Below are 15,514 nucleotides of genomic sequence, written 5' to 3'. Positions count from 1 at the left end.
CTTACTACATGTTACACATGTTACACATGAATTACCAGATGGGAAACCTGTGAGCGAAGTTGGTATTGAAATCAGAGAATCAGGTCTCGGGCCAACATCTGGTAAAATAGGCCACACCCCCCCTGCAATAGCAGCATTCTGAGTGGACTCCTTTTGACCACTCGTATTACTCATCACAATATCCAAATTATCTAAACGTTCCCAAAGGGAAGTAAAATTCCGATCTTTCCATTCTTTAATCCGTACAAGAACAGTGTCCAAAGTGGCTTCCACAACAGTATCAAGAGCAGCATCCCTGGGCACTTTGTATTGGTATCGGGAAGACAATATTAGTCTGCGTACTAATAGAACTGGTTTGTACCACCTCAGGCTTTGCAACTTGGGACCCTTTTGGGTGTTTTTGTTTCTGAGTACGCTCACTCTTCTTTCTCTTCTCCAATGTCACTCTCTGGTTTTCCTCACTATGAGGTTTAGAAGTCCTTGCCCTTATGGCTGTACTGGGCCCATTTAGAGTAACCATGGAAGGTACATCCAAATCAGGTGCAGAGGGGGTCTGAGACAAACTCTGTGAGGTCACGGTCAAGCAGGTTTGCGAAGCACCACCCAAAGTAAAAGTACCGAATGATGAGCGTCTCTGAAGGGTAAGAGGATCTAATGAGAGTCCCCGTTCCGTCAACTCCGTCTCAGCATTGATTCAGCCCTAATAATAAAGGCATCCAAGGTCCCTACTACTCCCTTGCGTGTGCTCATTATGAAATCCAAATTTCAGGCGCTGAAGCACCTACCTAAACACGAGTAACAAAAGTCAATAAAAGTTTAAAACACTAAGACGCCACAATACCTGTGGTCTGAGAAGCCTATTTCCGCTGTCCCACTGTTTGAGTGTTAGAGTGGGGGCCAAGCCCAGCCTCCTCCTGGCTATAACTGGTGTGGACAGGCCCACCCTTGGCCCGGGCTTGGCCGGGGTGTGTCCCGCACTGCTGGAGCCCTTGGACAGTTTTGAGCACCTCCTGGCACTGAAAAGTCACGTAGGCACCTCCTGGCGCGTAGACCGCTGGGAGGTGTAGTCCCCCTGGGCTGCAATGCGGCGTAGCGGCAAAGTGCGGTGTGCTAGGAAAGTGCTTCGTGCTGGATCGGGCTGAAGTAATGAGAGTACCAGTAGCTCTGCTGCATGCTGGACCACAATTTTCTTATGTAAAGTGGCAGGTGTCACTGCCACATGCTTCAAAACCATTCCACCATCTTGAAATTGTAGTGTGCATGCTCTACTATTTTTTACTATTCCAAAATTGCAGATCAGTGCAAAGCTTTGTGTTTTAACTTTTTTATTGAAGCATGTGCCCTTCACATTTAGGACCTTATGTACAAGAAACTGACGCAGTGCGGCACCGCAAGCCCTTTGGCTGTGCCACGCTGCAGCACTTTCAAAGCACAGGAATGCGTCATATTTACAACAATATGACGCTTCCCTGTGTGTTCCCCAGCGCTGGTGCACAATTGGCTGCCAAGCGCAAGGGTGCCTGCAATGCAGGGAGATTGACTTTTGTGAAGGGACACCTTCCTGCACAAAATCCTCTTTTCACCTCAGCACGCCAGCCCTAGGGTGGTGTAGCATTCTGATGTATTTCTAGGTTAACGAATTCTCCTAGATCCGGAAATGCGGCAAAATACATGGGTGTTGCGTGGGAACACCCGCAGCAACACCCATGTCACGCCCCTTTCACATAAAGTGTTGCGTGTGAAGGGGGAAATATATGCAATGACATGAAAAGCCCCACAGGGTGGCTTTAGTTGTCCTTGTAAATATGGGGCAGGAGGTTGCGCCGGCGGTGCATCACAAAAAGTGATGCATCGGTGGTACAAGGGGCTTGTAAAGAAGCTCCTTAGTTGGCATACTTTTTTCTTTTGTCTTTCTTTATTTCTTTATTATAGTATTGGCATGCACTACAACACTGTCTCTTTTTTTAGAAGGCAAGTAGAAATTATTTTGGAGGGCAAGACTCTTCCTCGCAAACATCACCAAATATCAGACCCTCATTGTCTGCAGGGCTGGTCCAGGTGTGGTTTATTGGAGATTAGATAACATCAGTGAAGATTCAGGCTTCAAACTAGCTTACATCATTAGCTTTGAATTACACTACTCAACCCGTCTCTCCTATGCCGCTATCTGTCCTACCTCTGCTCTTTCCTGGTTAGCAGTGTACCTGTGTGTGAAAAGAGTGTTTTTGTGAGAGCAGGATAGCCACAATGTTTGTGAGTGCATTGTGAGGGGTGTCCTTGAATAGAGGATTAACATTGTCTTTAATGAGTGCATGGTAAGTGATCTACAGTTAGAAATGTGTCACTGTGATTGGACAGTTGCTGGCAGCTTTCCCACTTGCCAGAAGACTCACTATTAATGAGACCCATAGGTTTACCAAAGTTCTTACCAATTATTAAAAATAAAAAATGAATAGTTTTTTGCTGCTATTGATTTGTTCTTTAATAAGAACTTCATATGATGATTTGCAACATATCAAATATCGTTCAATCGATCTCAATCAATCTCGAGACGCCATCTCTGATATCCTTGAGATGACGGTTGATATTTTTCATTTCTCAGTCTTCTTTTCTCCAGAAAAACGTTATTTAAGGGGTAATGTAGCTTTGGACTGGGTGAATGCTTGACTGGAGGGCTGCAGCCACCCTCTGAGAGGAGAACATTGGCTGTGGAGTGGAGCTGAGCTCAGGGATGCTCTTAGAACTGAGGACTACTTACAAGATGCGTACTGGCCATTCTCGCGGGAAGCCTGTCAAGCATCTGGTGTGAGAATGTCTGTATATGTTTTTGCCAGCTGCCCTCCATTTGGGACACATTCTTATTTCTCACTCTAAAACGGCTAGGAACTTTCGTAATAAATATATATTTTTCCTTACACATTTTTTATTCCCTTGGACGCTTCTTACTTAATTGTACATGTCTTCTACATAGACCTTAAAGCACTGCAACCCATCTGGAACATCAATTCACACATTAACCTCCGAGTGTGTTGTGGCCTAACTATGTCTGTACTATGGACGAATTCATGGAAATTAGACTCCCGAAAAGCATTATTAGAATGCTTACATATTCCTGTATGACCATATATCGAAATTGTTTTCTGGAACCTTAATGTTGAACGATATAAAACCGGTTAACATCACCACGTAAGAGGACAGAGGTTCAAATCTTGGCAGGGCTGGTTTCCCTTACTTACAGGGTCAATAAAGTATGTTTTGTGATAACAAAATCTAATATTTAGTTTAAATGACAATACACCAATAAAATCATAATTAACTATGCATTTTTATGTAGTAAAAACAAGAAAGGCTATGGACACATTAAATCACTTATCAAAATGAAAAATGTATAGATCAGCCTTCACTGTTGCACTTGGACAATAACAGGAAAGGTGAAACAATTTAAAGGAAATAATAAGTCACAAAACAGAGTATTTAAATAAGTGCTTTATTAAAAATATATATTTACGGGGGTCTAATGTATTCCACCGCAGCAGGCACCACCCACAGCCGCTGCCACTGTGCCAGCATTTCCCAGTAACAATCAACTCTAAACGTTTAACTGTAACGTTTGAATATTGCAGGTTACCCCAAGCTGTAGGGATGGCCTGGAAGTGCAAGTTTTATTATATGTATATATTAGGAATTGCTAAACACTTGTGCTGTGCTAAACCAATAGCATATAAGGCCAGTTGGCTCTGTTGGAACAACGTTTTGTATAAACAGTCACTTTAGCCGTTGTATACATCTAGTATGAATCTCTTTTCAAAAAGAACATAACATGACAAAAACACATGGACCTTGTTTCTCATTTCTTGATACACTTTTGAATCTGAATCACATGTACCATTCATGAACGCTGTTTTTTAAGTGCAAAGTGAAAGGGATGGTGCAGTTTATGAAGTGAAAAAAGTGTGATTGAGTATGCACTGATAAAAACAATACAAAAATGGCTGTGCAGAATAAATACACCAGGTTACTTGAAACCGCTTGCCTAAGATAATCTGATTTATGAGTTCTGACTGTGCATGGTAGTATATTGAATCTTGTATGCTGTTCATCAGACTGGATACAGTACAGGCGAACTACAACAATCATCGATTCTAGGCTGCTTTTCCCCTGTTCCTGATGAAGACCCTTATTGATGTTCTGTAGGGTCGAACCGTCAACAGTGAATGTAGTTAAGTGGTACCGAATCCAAAGCCCATTGGACAGCACAGCGATACCAGCTCACATAATTCGGAGCACTTTTTGGTAAACATCCTACCACGGGATCACAGGAACTTCAAACTCAGCGAGGCGGAGCAGCCGCTAGCCTCTGCTGTTCATCTTCTGTTTCATTTAGCTCTATTTTCTTACCCCCAAATGCATCAGCTGGGTCCATTTTGGACAAGAGGGTGCATTTTCTGCTGAGAAAATAGCACTAATTGCAGGATTATGCTCCTCACATAATTAAGCATAATTCAGCGTAATTCTGTTGCAATTCTAGTCTTCCTTCAGGTCTAAACTTAGACTTCAGGTCTAAACGTAGACTTTAGGTCTAAGTTTACCTTTGTGAATTGTGCCCTAAGACTGTCCACACCATGTAGAAGCAAGCTCATCAAATCACACTATTAAAAGGTAGGTTGGCACTGATGTCAAGCAGGCCCATTCTAAAGTGTCTCAAAGCAGGTCAACATTCCCATCCAGCACTGCAATTCACTACATTTCACTGTGTTGAGTGTCATTTCACTCCTGATGAAATGACGGTATTTAGTGAAAACCCATTGTTTTTTCACATAAAATTCATACCAGATTTAGAAAATAAAGTTATCAGTGAGTAATTCAGGCCATTGTGACATAAAGAGTATTGCATGAGGAGCGTGCTCAGGTGTCGGGAGAGCTGATAATACCCTACCCGAGGTATGCGATCCTTCGCCACAACCACCTGAGCCAGCATTTGCCTCATACTTGAATACATAGTCATAAGTACACTTGCACCAATAGAAGTATGCATAACCTTTCCATAGAAAATGATAAACTGTTAGTATTATACATCTGGCACAACTACATTTGGCAACTGGATTGCAAAGAGCGGCTCGAAATAATGTAACATCTTCTGCGAAGTTACAGTGTAGCCTCTCCATAAGTAATCAGTTGACTATAATGCCACATCCCAGTATGCAACGCTCTTTAACAAGTAATGCTGGAAGCCATTTTGTTTTAGTGGTCCTCTTTCTGCACTGAACCTCTAATTTCTTGTAATGATGCAGTTTCTTCGACACTCAGCTTTCAGTAGAAGCAGCTAAAACATCACAGGAGATCTGCGTCGGGGTAGGGTGCTGTCCAAGATCTTTAGAGTATATCATTTCACTTTGCCTTTGTGGTTGGCCTGTATTTTCCTGGAAGAAAAAACCCAGACTGACATTTAAAATTGACCCTAATACATTTTTCAGGGTGAAGAGTGAAGTCATACCACATTGTAAACACTATTCAGTTCAGGACACTGCGTCAATGGTTTACAAAAGGGTAGCTTAGACTCAGGAGACACATTTCATAATACAATTACATTGGAATGTGTCAAAGTACTTTCACGCATACGTGGCCTTTAAAAAGATGTCTTTACAGTGTGTTCTGCCTCTTCTAGGTTGACTGAATGAAGTAGCAACAAAGATTTAAAAGGTCTGGCAAGCAACTTGTTGAGTCACTTTGGAAGAGGATTTATGGGATTTTCTTTGTGATGTTTGTGCCATATGTACCAGACGTAGGACACTAACATGTTTCACAATATTATTTATCAGATGAGCTTTTGCTTGGTGCAGATATTTGGCAATACACAGTCTCTAATGAGCAAGAAGCCTTTTATTTGGGGGATACCTGTGAGTTGCAGGGTAGTAGAAGAGTGAGGATAAATATACAAGATTGATGAACAAATTGAGTGAGCCGATGTGCCCTAGATGTGCAGTAAGAGTTGTACAGCGGGAAAGATGAAGGAGGAGATTCAGAAATATTGAGAAATCTATCACAGATTATCTACATGGTTCTTATCCTGTTGAAACAATTCTAAAGAAAATAAACAAAGATATTCTGACTCTACAAATTACAGGGGGAGGGTTGCATGGGGATTTAGCAGCCATGTAACACCAATGTATTAAGAATGGATTTGTGATCTAGAGTTGTGGTACAAGAGAAAGATGTGCCAATCATGTAAAACATTTTTTGCTCTCTTTGTGTTGCACACGGTAGTAGGTGCGGCCTTCCAATGCATTCACATCGGTATATTTTACCCATCTGGGTCTGCCTTGCAAACTATGGAGGTCCCGGCCCGAATGATTACACGAATGTCCTTAAGTACTGGGGGAAAACCTCTTGAGTGTTGGGGGCATCAGTGGCGTTTTTTGGCTTACCCTTACTGGAATGCTGCCCTTCAAGTACAAAACATATGCCAGGTATTGTACACAGCCTTCTACTATGGTGCAAGTTTGTATGTTGGTGCACAGCAGTCGGAAGTGCACAGCAATGGGGGAGAGGATAAACAGCAATATTTCTTGGTAGATTTGGTGCGCTGTTTCTGTCACCGCTTGACACAACTTTGGTTGCTGGACTGCCTTCAGCAAAAAATCTATCAATCTTTCCCGTAAAGTCTCAAACTAGTGTAAAGATGCTAATGGGCGTAGAGTACAAATCAAGGACTAACAAAGCACATTTTTGAATACCTGATTTGTGCATAGGAAGGCAAAAGGGCTGATTTGAATGTGGTCTCTCTAGCAGCAGCACAAATCTCATTTGCACATGTACATAACTTTGGCCATCACCACACCACACATTCATAGGTATCATTTCTGGTTTGCCACCTGCTTGCCCAGCATGATGTCCATCCCAACATCCCTTTTTTCACACGCACCTAATTCAGGTTGGAACATGTGAATATGGACCTAAGGCTAGGGTCACACCTGAATGAATGAATGATAGCATTTATACAGCGCAATGTTCTCTCCGAGGAGCATTTTAGCGCTGTTCAAAACTGGTGGGTGGGGGGGAGACTCTGGTGAGGAATTAGTGAGAACAGTCTGGTAGAAAGGTCAAATGAGTGATAGCACTAAATGGTCTGGGGCCGCAAAGATCCAGGTTTTTAAGAGTTTCTTGAACATGGGTTCAGATTGTGCCAATCTCAACTGGGTGGGCAAGCTATTCCAGGATTTAGTTCCCAGGACTGCCATTGACTTTCCCCCTCTAGATGAGAGGTGGAAGGTTGGGGGGGGTGCAAGAAGATTTTCTGAGGATGATCACAGAAGCCATTGGGTAATGTATGGTTTCATTCTGGATCTTAGATATTTAGGTCCTGTATTCCTGAGGGTTCTGAGTATGTTAGAAGGATTTTGAAGAGAATCCTTTTATGTATGGGCAGCCAGTGGAGGGTTTTGAGTGCTGCTGTGGTCGTGGACCTCCTAGGTAGTTTTAATACCAGCCGTGCTGCCTTGTTTTGGACTATCTGTAGTCTTTTCAGCACTACCTTTTTTGCTCCTGCGTATAGGCTGTTGCAGTAATCCAAGCGAGATTGATGCTGTAAATGTCTGTTAACCCAGTGATGTTTGTCAACATGTTCCGTCTAACACTGGCCAGCATCCACGGCCCGTGTGGAGTATAGGAAGAAATATAAATGGAATACTGTAACCACTGTATAAAACATACTGAAATTGCCCTGTTATTAGTCCAGGTGTGAACCCACTGCTTATATTTGTTAAGAAAATTATATCTCTGCCCCACTGCACCAATATATTACAGTTCAGCAGTGTCTGTTCCTGGCAGAGGCAAAATGCAGTGAGAAAAGCCAACAGTCCCATAACCAAGCAAACCATGAACAACCATTGACCCAGTAAATAGTCCCTTGATCAAGTGCATGGAAACTCTATTTTCAACTTCCTTTCTTGTGGATAAATTGAAGTGAGAAACTATGTGCATTCTATCACACTTTCCAAACTACATCTGGTTTTGTATGAAACTTGCATACATTATGTAAAAAGAAACTTATTTGCAACAAATTTAAATTTGCAATATTTGTGTGTTTATTTCTACAAAGCATTGTCAATTTTTACCATTCACCTTAGCTACCAAGTGATCTTTTTTTCATAAGATAATATGACGTCAGCAATTCCACCTCTGGATTCTAATCTGAATTGAACATTTCCTACAGAAATCAAGTAGAGTTCCCATTTACAACCAATGGTCAATCAGGACTTAAAACATGAATTAAAAGAGTTTTAAAGATGTTTGTGTCACACACTGTAGCTGATGGTTGCTTCAGCATTCCATGCCTTTGGCCTAATGTTCACCGTCAGTGGCTTGCAATATCCTGGTAACATACAGTATGGGGTTATTGACCCATATATTGAACAGGAGCTCAGTAAGTGGCTCTCACCTTTACTCTAAATAAGGGTGGAGAGTTGTATCTAATTGTGGGTTTTCTAAAATGATCAAGTCCCCGCTTTGAATTAAAAATGCATTAGAAATTAGGTTTTTGTTAATTGTACACAACCTGTGCTACTCTGAGCATAAAATGTTCATATGAAATATTTAGGTGGTCATTGATAACTATCTTTCATTGACGAGGACTGCTATATGGAGTCCTAGGCAGGAAAATGCATCAGTGTCTCTGAGGAACAGCGGGAAATTTGTCTGAGATTTACGCATTTTTTTGCCCATCTGTTTTGGTTTAATGAAGAGAAATATCAAACAGGGCAAAACCAGCATTGGGCTGGCCCAGCATTTCACTAGGCCTACAGTGGAATCACAAGTGCAGCAGCTCCAATAAAGACTCCCCTACCAGGAAGAGGGGCTCTATGAGTAGGGAAGGCACTCCTCTGCGAGGAGACCAAAGGCTATAGCCTCTTCTGAAATAATGGGTGGGTGGGTAGCTTTAGGGGAGCCACTCACACCCCTCTAAATTACCCCTGTGTATTAGTCAGAAACTGCATTAACCAGAACCTCTTTGAACCAAAATTTCTAGTTCACATTGAAAACATTGCATCACTTTGTTCATAATCAACTCTGAAATTGTCCCCTATACTTTGCACATACCGTCATTGATGTGTCCCCCATTTCACTCTGGGCTTTCCAGTCCACAAGAACTGGGTTGTTTCTGGAGGCCTCGGCCTCCTGTGTCTCCTGGACATTCTTGTATCCTAAAAGAGTTAAAGAAAATACAGTGAAGAGTTTTAGTTCTAACTCTTGTCATTCTAAAATACAACCATGTAGCCAACCATCAAGAAATATTTCTTTTATGTTTTGGCATAAATTCACCGAATTACCATTAGGACAGTACAGGTGTCTGTCTAGACATGGAACATAACTACAGGAAGGAGTTCAATCAATCACAAATCCTGGCTTTGTAGGAACCAGTGATGTATAGTGTTGTTGTGGTGTTGGGTTTGTAGGGGGAAGGGTGGGAAGTTAGAATAAGTTTAATTTGTTGTTGATTTCTTTTATATCCTTTAATAATTAATTAATTGATTATTGATCATGCACATTTGTAAGAGCTATATTATATTTTCAATTTAAAATATACATTTTAATTTTTAATTTAGTTTTAATATTAGTTATAGTAAGACATATTTGAGTAGTGACTTATTGGGTTTGTTGGGTATGGGAGAAAGTTCTAAAAAAAAATACACATTTTTGTTAATTAGTTCATAATTGTTAATTAATCCTTTAAATGAGTACTAATTATATAAATTGTTTGTTTAGTACTGATTTATTTAAGTTATATTAAGTTGTGAGTTGCATGGTCTGTTGGGGAAGAAGGTGGGCAGTTGCATTAAATTAAATGTATTTTAATTTAATGTGATTTTTTCTAAAGCTCATTTTGACTTGTTTAATTAATAATTGACATTACTTAATATGTATAATGATGAGTTATTTTTTTAGGAGAGTAGTTGCTAAGAAAATAAAAATAGATTACATGTTTTAAATTGTGTTATGATTTTATTTAATTTGTTTATTGAAATTAATTATGTATATTGCTTTTAAATGTATCATTTCCTCCAAAAACTAATTGATTCAATGGCAAGTGCTTGTGAGAATGTATTTGTGAGATGATATTTATTACTTCAAATAATTGTAATGTATTAATTGAAGTTAATTAAATAAGTGATCATTTCATTGTTGTGTTATTTTTTTGTAGCCAGTGAAGATTATGTCATTATATGTAATTTTATATTCTTTGTTACAAAACTCCATAAATAAGTATTTAGTTCTGTATAGTATAATGTTTTGTAGTAATTGTTAATTGTTGAAACTCTTTCCCTGCAGCTGCATAGACTGGAGTGGGGTAGCAAATCTATTGAAGTGGGAATAGTAAATTTAACCCCTACGAAGTCCAGCACTTTCTATATGGTTACTTCGACTGGAGTCTGAGTAGTCTACCCTCTCCAAAGTTCAACAACTTCCCTACTGCTCCTTACTCTGGAGTGGGAATAGTAAATCTAACCCCTCTGAAGTCCAATGCTTTCCCTATTGTTGCTTAGACTGCATTAGTAATGGTAAATCTAACCCCCCCAAAGTCTAACACTTTTCCCATTTTGCACTGACTGGAGCAGGAATAGTATATCTAACCCCTCCACAGTCGAACACTCTTCCTACTGTTGCACTGACTGTAGTGGGAATAATAAATGAAAACCATCAAAAGTCCAACTCCTTTCATATTGTTCCGCTGACTGAAGTAGGAATAGTAAATCTAACCCCTCTGAAGGCTAACGATGACCCTACTGGTGCTTAGACCGGAGTGATAATAGATACTTTAAATATTCTCAGACTCCAATACTATCTAAAATACTAGTGAGATAGGTTTTATTGTATTTTGTTTATTTTTTATATTTTGATATTTTTTTATGTTTATAGTATTTTTAGTAAATGCTTTTTTGGAGCTGTCAATTTTTCAATATTTTATTTATTGGCTATTTTATTATTGCATTGTTTATATTTTAATGTTTTTCATGTTTAATGTTCATAGCCCCACTGCTTAGAAGCCACAATTATTAAACCTACAACACAACAATTTGATGTATGTATATATATATATATATATTTACACATTACAAGATCATTATATTTGTTTGTTTTTGGACGATGTTACTGGCCACAAAATATTTTTTTTCTGATAATTTACTACGTACCTTTGTATGTACAGGAACACACTTTTGTGGTAAACGATATGTTTGACAGAATATTTTTTGGCAGCCATATTATTTACCACCACATAGTCTCACTTATTACCACCAGCAAAGTGAATTTACCCTACATGAGAAACATCTGACTTCAATGACGTAAGGAGCTGAATGCACAGGGGCACCACAATATTGTATCTACCAGGCTCTTTCAAGAATCTGATTCTGTTATAGGAAAGTTGTATGGTTCATATACTTAAACACTCTTATATGAAATGAGCATTGCTGGTTGCAGATCCTATACTCGAATAGACATCATTTGATTTTGGACTGTATCGGGCAGTATGCTGCCAATTCTAAGATTGCAACCATATGTGTCTACCTGGTTGATTTTTCAAATGGAGATCTGTAGCTGCATCTCAGTGGCCAGGGATGCCCTGATAGCAATTAAATGTGTCAAGCTAAATAAGGTCTCAGCACTGCACATATCGGGGTGTGCACTATAAAATACCTCTGACCATTCTATCCTAACCAGCAGGTGCCGTGGCTCTGGCAGCCTATCAGCCAGTAGCTCTCAGAAATGGTAGATAAATGGAACCCGCAAGCCAGGGTGGAACGGGCAGGGAGGGCAATCTGGCAGTGCTCAAAAGCTGGTCTAACAGGTCAGTGTGTGGGCCAGTTAGTTTTTTAGCTGGTGGATAGTTTTTCACTGTTCACTTCCCTGATACTACCACAAACATTACCTGCAGTGAGCACAAAAGCAAGAACTTTGTCAGATCCAGGAAAACACTTATACATCAGGGCTGTACATGTTAAAACTGCCCTGATATGCACATGTGGGACACATTGTTTCCTTAACGATTTGCTTAGGGGGGACAATTTTATTTTTGGTGATCAGGCCTGCTCTCTGTCCCAGGTTGAAGCTGTGAGATCCCAGCATCTTCCTCCCGCTCATACTTTCAATACACTGCTGGTCTTTCTTAGGTATGCCGAGTAACACTTTAGCCTTGCCTACTTGTTGAAATGTTGTGAGGGTGTGAAAGAAAGAGAGTGAAAGAGAGTGTGCATGTGTGTGTGCTATTGATTGTAGGTATTCACCTAGATTTTTTCACAGGTAAATTTACATTTAGAAAAGAAGGAGTGAAATTTGAACCAGAAGTGAGAGAGAAGTTGTGAACAATCAATCAGACAGGAATAGACTAGGCAGAGATATTCAAATCGCCTGAATCACTACTGGATGCCAAGAACTGACTAAAGGTCAGTATTATGTAAAGTTTTTGGGAACTTAAAAGACATCCAATGTTTCATTTGGCATTTGAGAAGGCTGAATAGCAGTAATGAAAACAAGTGCTCTTTCTTACAATCATTGATTCTCCATAGTGTCTTATAAATTGTGTCATTTTGCTAAAAGACTGCAATCCCATAAAGATCATTCGGAAATATTTTAAGACAGTTAGGGGCAGATTTACTAATATTTGGTGCAACCCAACACAGCAAGAGAAGTTGCTGTGCTGCACTGCGACAAATGGAGAGGGCAGGAATGCATCATATTCACTAAGATCTGGTGTATTCCTGCTGCAGCTCTGCGCTGGCGCATTTGTGTCTGTCAAGCGCCAATGCAGGCACCCTTGTATCATGGTGCAAGGATGACTGCGTTACTGTCAGGATTGTTTTTGTTCAGGATGGAACACCTTTCTGCACAAAAACAATCCTCTGAGGCTTTTTCCTAATTGTACGTGTTCTGCAGAATGCAGCATGAATAGAAAGAGGAGAATCGGGGAGAAATAAACATATTTTTCATAGTTAGGTCTCCCCAGGGGAGGCGTTCCACTTTGATGCTTTCCCAGGTTTTCTAGTGTTAGTGCATCTGGGAATGCACCAAAAACCTTGAGTAGAGGCATGAGAGTACCCATGCTCCACCCATGGAACACCACCCAAGTGCAGAGTAATGCAAGGCAGCGACTTGTGCTGCGTGCCGCTACTCCAGATTTGGTATGCCACTCTGAGCCATGCAAGGTGGTTCTGCAAGGCATGGGAAATCTCACTTAAGGGCCTGCTTTGCCCTTGCGTCACCTCGCATGTCCCAAGGGCAATGCAAGCCCATGAAAATTCCAGCTCTCAATGTTTGAATCGGCGATCAATTAGAGTGAATAATGGTGTAGGGTGGTCGTTCCCCGAAATTCATTTGACACTTTTTGACTCCATGGCATGGGGTACTGTGGTGATTACTGGTAGCCCTCTTTCGATTTACTTGCTTTATAAATTGTAACAATAATAAACCAATTCAATTAGTCCTTCAACGGCTCAGTGACTGTGTGAGAATGTCAATTGGGAGTTCAGCTCATCAATTAGTCCATGTTCAGTCATCAACTTTGATAGTATAAAACAGTGTAAAGTGTGTCTAGGCTGTAATACCATACTGTGTATATGCCAGAATGTGATGAGGCAGGAGAGAATAGAGACTGTTGTATGGACAGTAGTTTGATGTTAGTCTGAGGAGTGCGCAACGGAGGTTGGTGCAGCTCCTTATCGTGCTTGGGTTAATTGCAATAGACTCGACTTCAACCAAGTGTTGAGTGTGGCATATTCACCACACAAATTGTAGTCTTTTTTCAATTGCCATGAATGAGACAAAAATGGTGGTGGAGAACAGATCATTTATATCCTGTCATCATTTCAGGTTGTGTGGTATAATAGAGGGTGGGGGAGGGCAGGAGCACATCAGTGAAAGGAGGACTCTACTAGAGGCAGCACAAGGATGGACCAACTGAGAGGAGTGATCGTCACCATGTGAAGGACTGCAGGCAGGAGCTGCAAGGCTTCCACTCTCTCTCATGGTGCTCTCCTTAATTATGGGAACATTTAATTAGTGAAACTTTAGAATTTGAGGATTTTTTGTGAATTTATTCTGACACATGGTCTGATAAAAAAAGGTATTGATTCAAGTTGGCCAAGTCTACTGCACTAACTACAATTTAGGTAAAGGTGTAGAACGGGAGCCAACTATGGTGAAAGCATTACCAAGCTCTGTGACTGCTCACAAAGTTATGGCTTTTTGATGATCACCCCATTTGCATTGTCCAGTTCCCAAAACTCCCCTTGGCAACCCCCTATCACTGAGGGAAGATCTGCACATTTGTAAGATTTTTTGAATCAATACGGATTTTAGAATTCACACTTTCTCATTTTTATGCAAAAGTGAAGACTTTTTTTAATTGGGCCTCAGATCAGCTGACTGAACCAGTTTGAATGTTATGTGGAGTGACATGTCCCCTGGTGGCTTGCTTCATAAACTGGGTCAAAATCTTCATCCTTAGATGATCAAATTCTGAGATTAAGGGCCATTTATTAATTTACCAATGTGGAATGTTTTGTTTAAACCATTTATTACATGGATCATAGCACACTTTAAACACAAGACAATAAATGGATATATGCTGTATTCTATTCAAACACACAGGTAGTACTACACATACTTGTGGTCTTCTTAGCAGCATGTTAGTGTATGGCACACAAAATGCTAATTTAAATTGTTTTTGCAAATGGTGTTGCTTTGGATTTTGCACCTTATTAGTACTTGTCAATGGGAAGCAATGTGCAAAAAAGAGTTTTTGCAATCTTTCTTGTGCACTGCTTTGCACCTACCACATTGTATGCCTGCTCAGCTTTTAAATTTGGACATGGCGGAAATCACTTGTGCAAAAGGCAAGAAGTGAACACAATTTCTGTTAATCCACTAGCGGGTGCAGAGTAAAAACCCAACACAAAAGTAAGGGCTATTTTTATCAAAGGGTTGCATCATTTTTGAACGGCGCAACAGGATGCAAAAGCGACCCCTAGGATGCAACCTATCAAGCCATGCAAGGACCCCTGCGTGGGTCCTTGCAAGGCCTAAGTGGCTCAATATGTCCAGAGTAAGGCACCACAAATCACAGCATTGTGTTGCTCCATCCTGGGTAGGCATTGCATATGTGGTGTGTGGATATTCCCATGAAAAACCCATGGATTTTGATGCATTCTCGGGTTTTCCAAAAGAGGTTTGTGCCAAAAGTGCTATGCACCTCCAGGGGAGGCAGAACGAGGAGAAATATCTTATTGATAATGTGGGCTTTCATTTGATATTAGCTTAATCCTTAATAATTGTGTTTTGTAACATATGTATTTTCTTAGGCATTTTAACTTCTTTTTATCATTTATTGTATTGTACTGCATGTTGCACTTTTATGGTCGACCAAAATAAAGTCTAAGATTTACTGATTGACACAGACAATAAAATCCCTGGATATCTACTTACCAGTCAAAGTTTTACGGTAGAAGCTGGTCTGGAGGAAACT

The 15,514-nt window shown here is 40.4% G+C and overlaps 1 long non-coding RNA gene across 1 annotated transcript; it reads right to left on the bottom strand.

Moving 5' to 3' along the window:
* Positions 1–3,482: 3,482 nt before the first annotated feature.
* On the bottom strand, positions 3,483–15,514 carry LOC146788610 (uncharacterized). The gene is made up of 3 exons (XR_014970875.1): positions 15,475–15,514; positions 9,097–9,200; positions 3,483–5,420 (listed from the first exon to the last, which is right to left on the bottom strand). It is a non-coding gene; the product is annotated as an uncharacterized LOC146788610 (long non-coding RNA).

This window comes from Triturus cristatus, chromosome 11, assembly GCF_964204655.1.
Source record: "Triturus cristatus chromosome 11, aTriCri1.1, whole genome shotgun sequence".
Taxonomy (NCBI): Eukaryota; Metazoa; Chordata; class Amphibia; order Caudata; family Salamandridae; genus Triturus; species Triturus cristatus.
The sequence above is the reverse complement of the archived record's forward strand: the minus strand, read 5'-3'. Positions and strand labels throughout refer to the sequence as shown.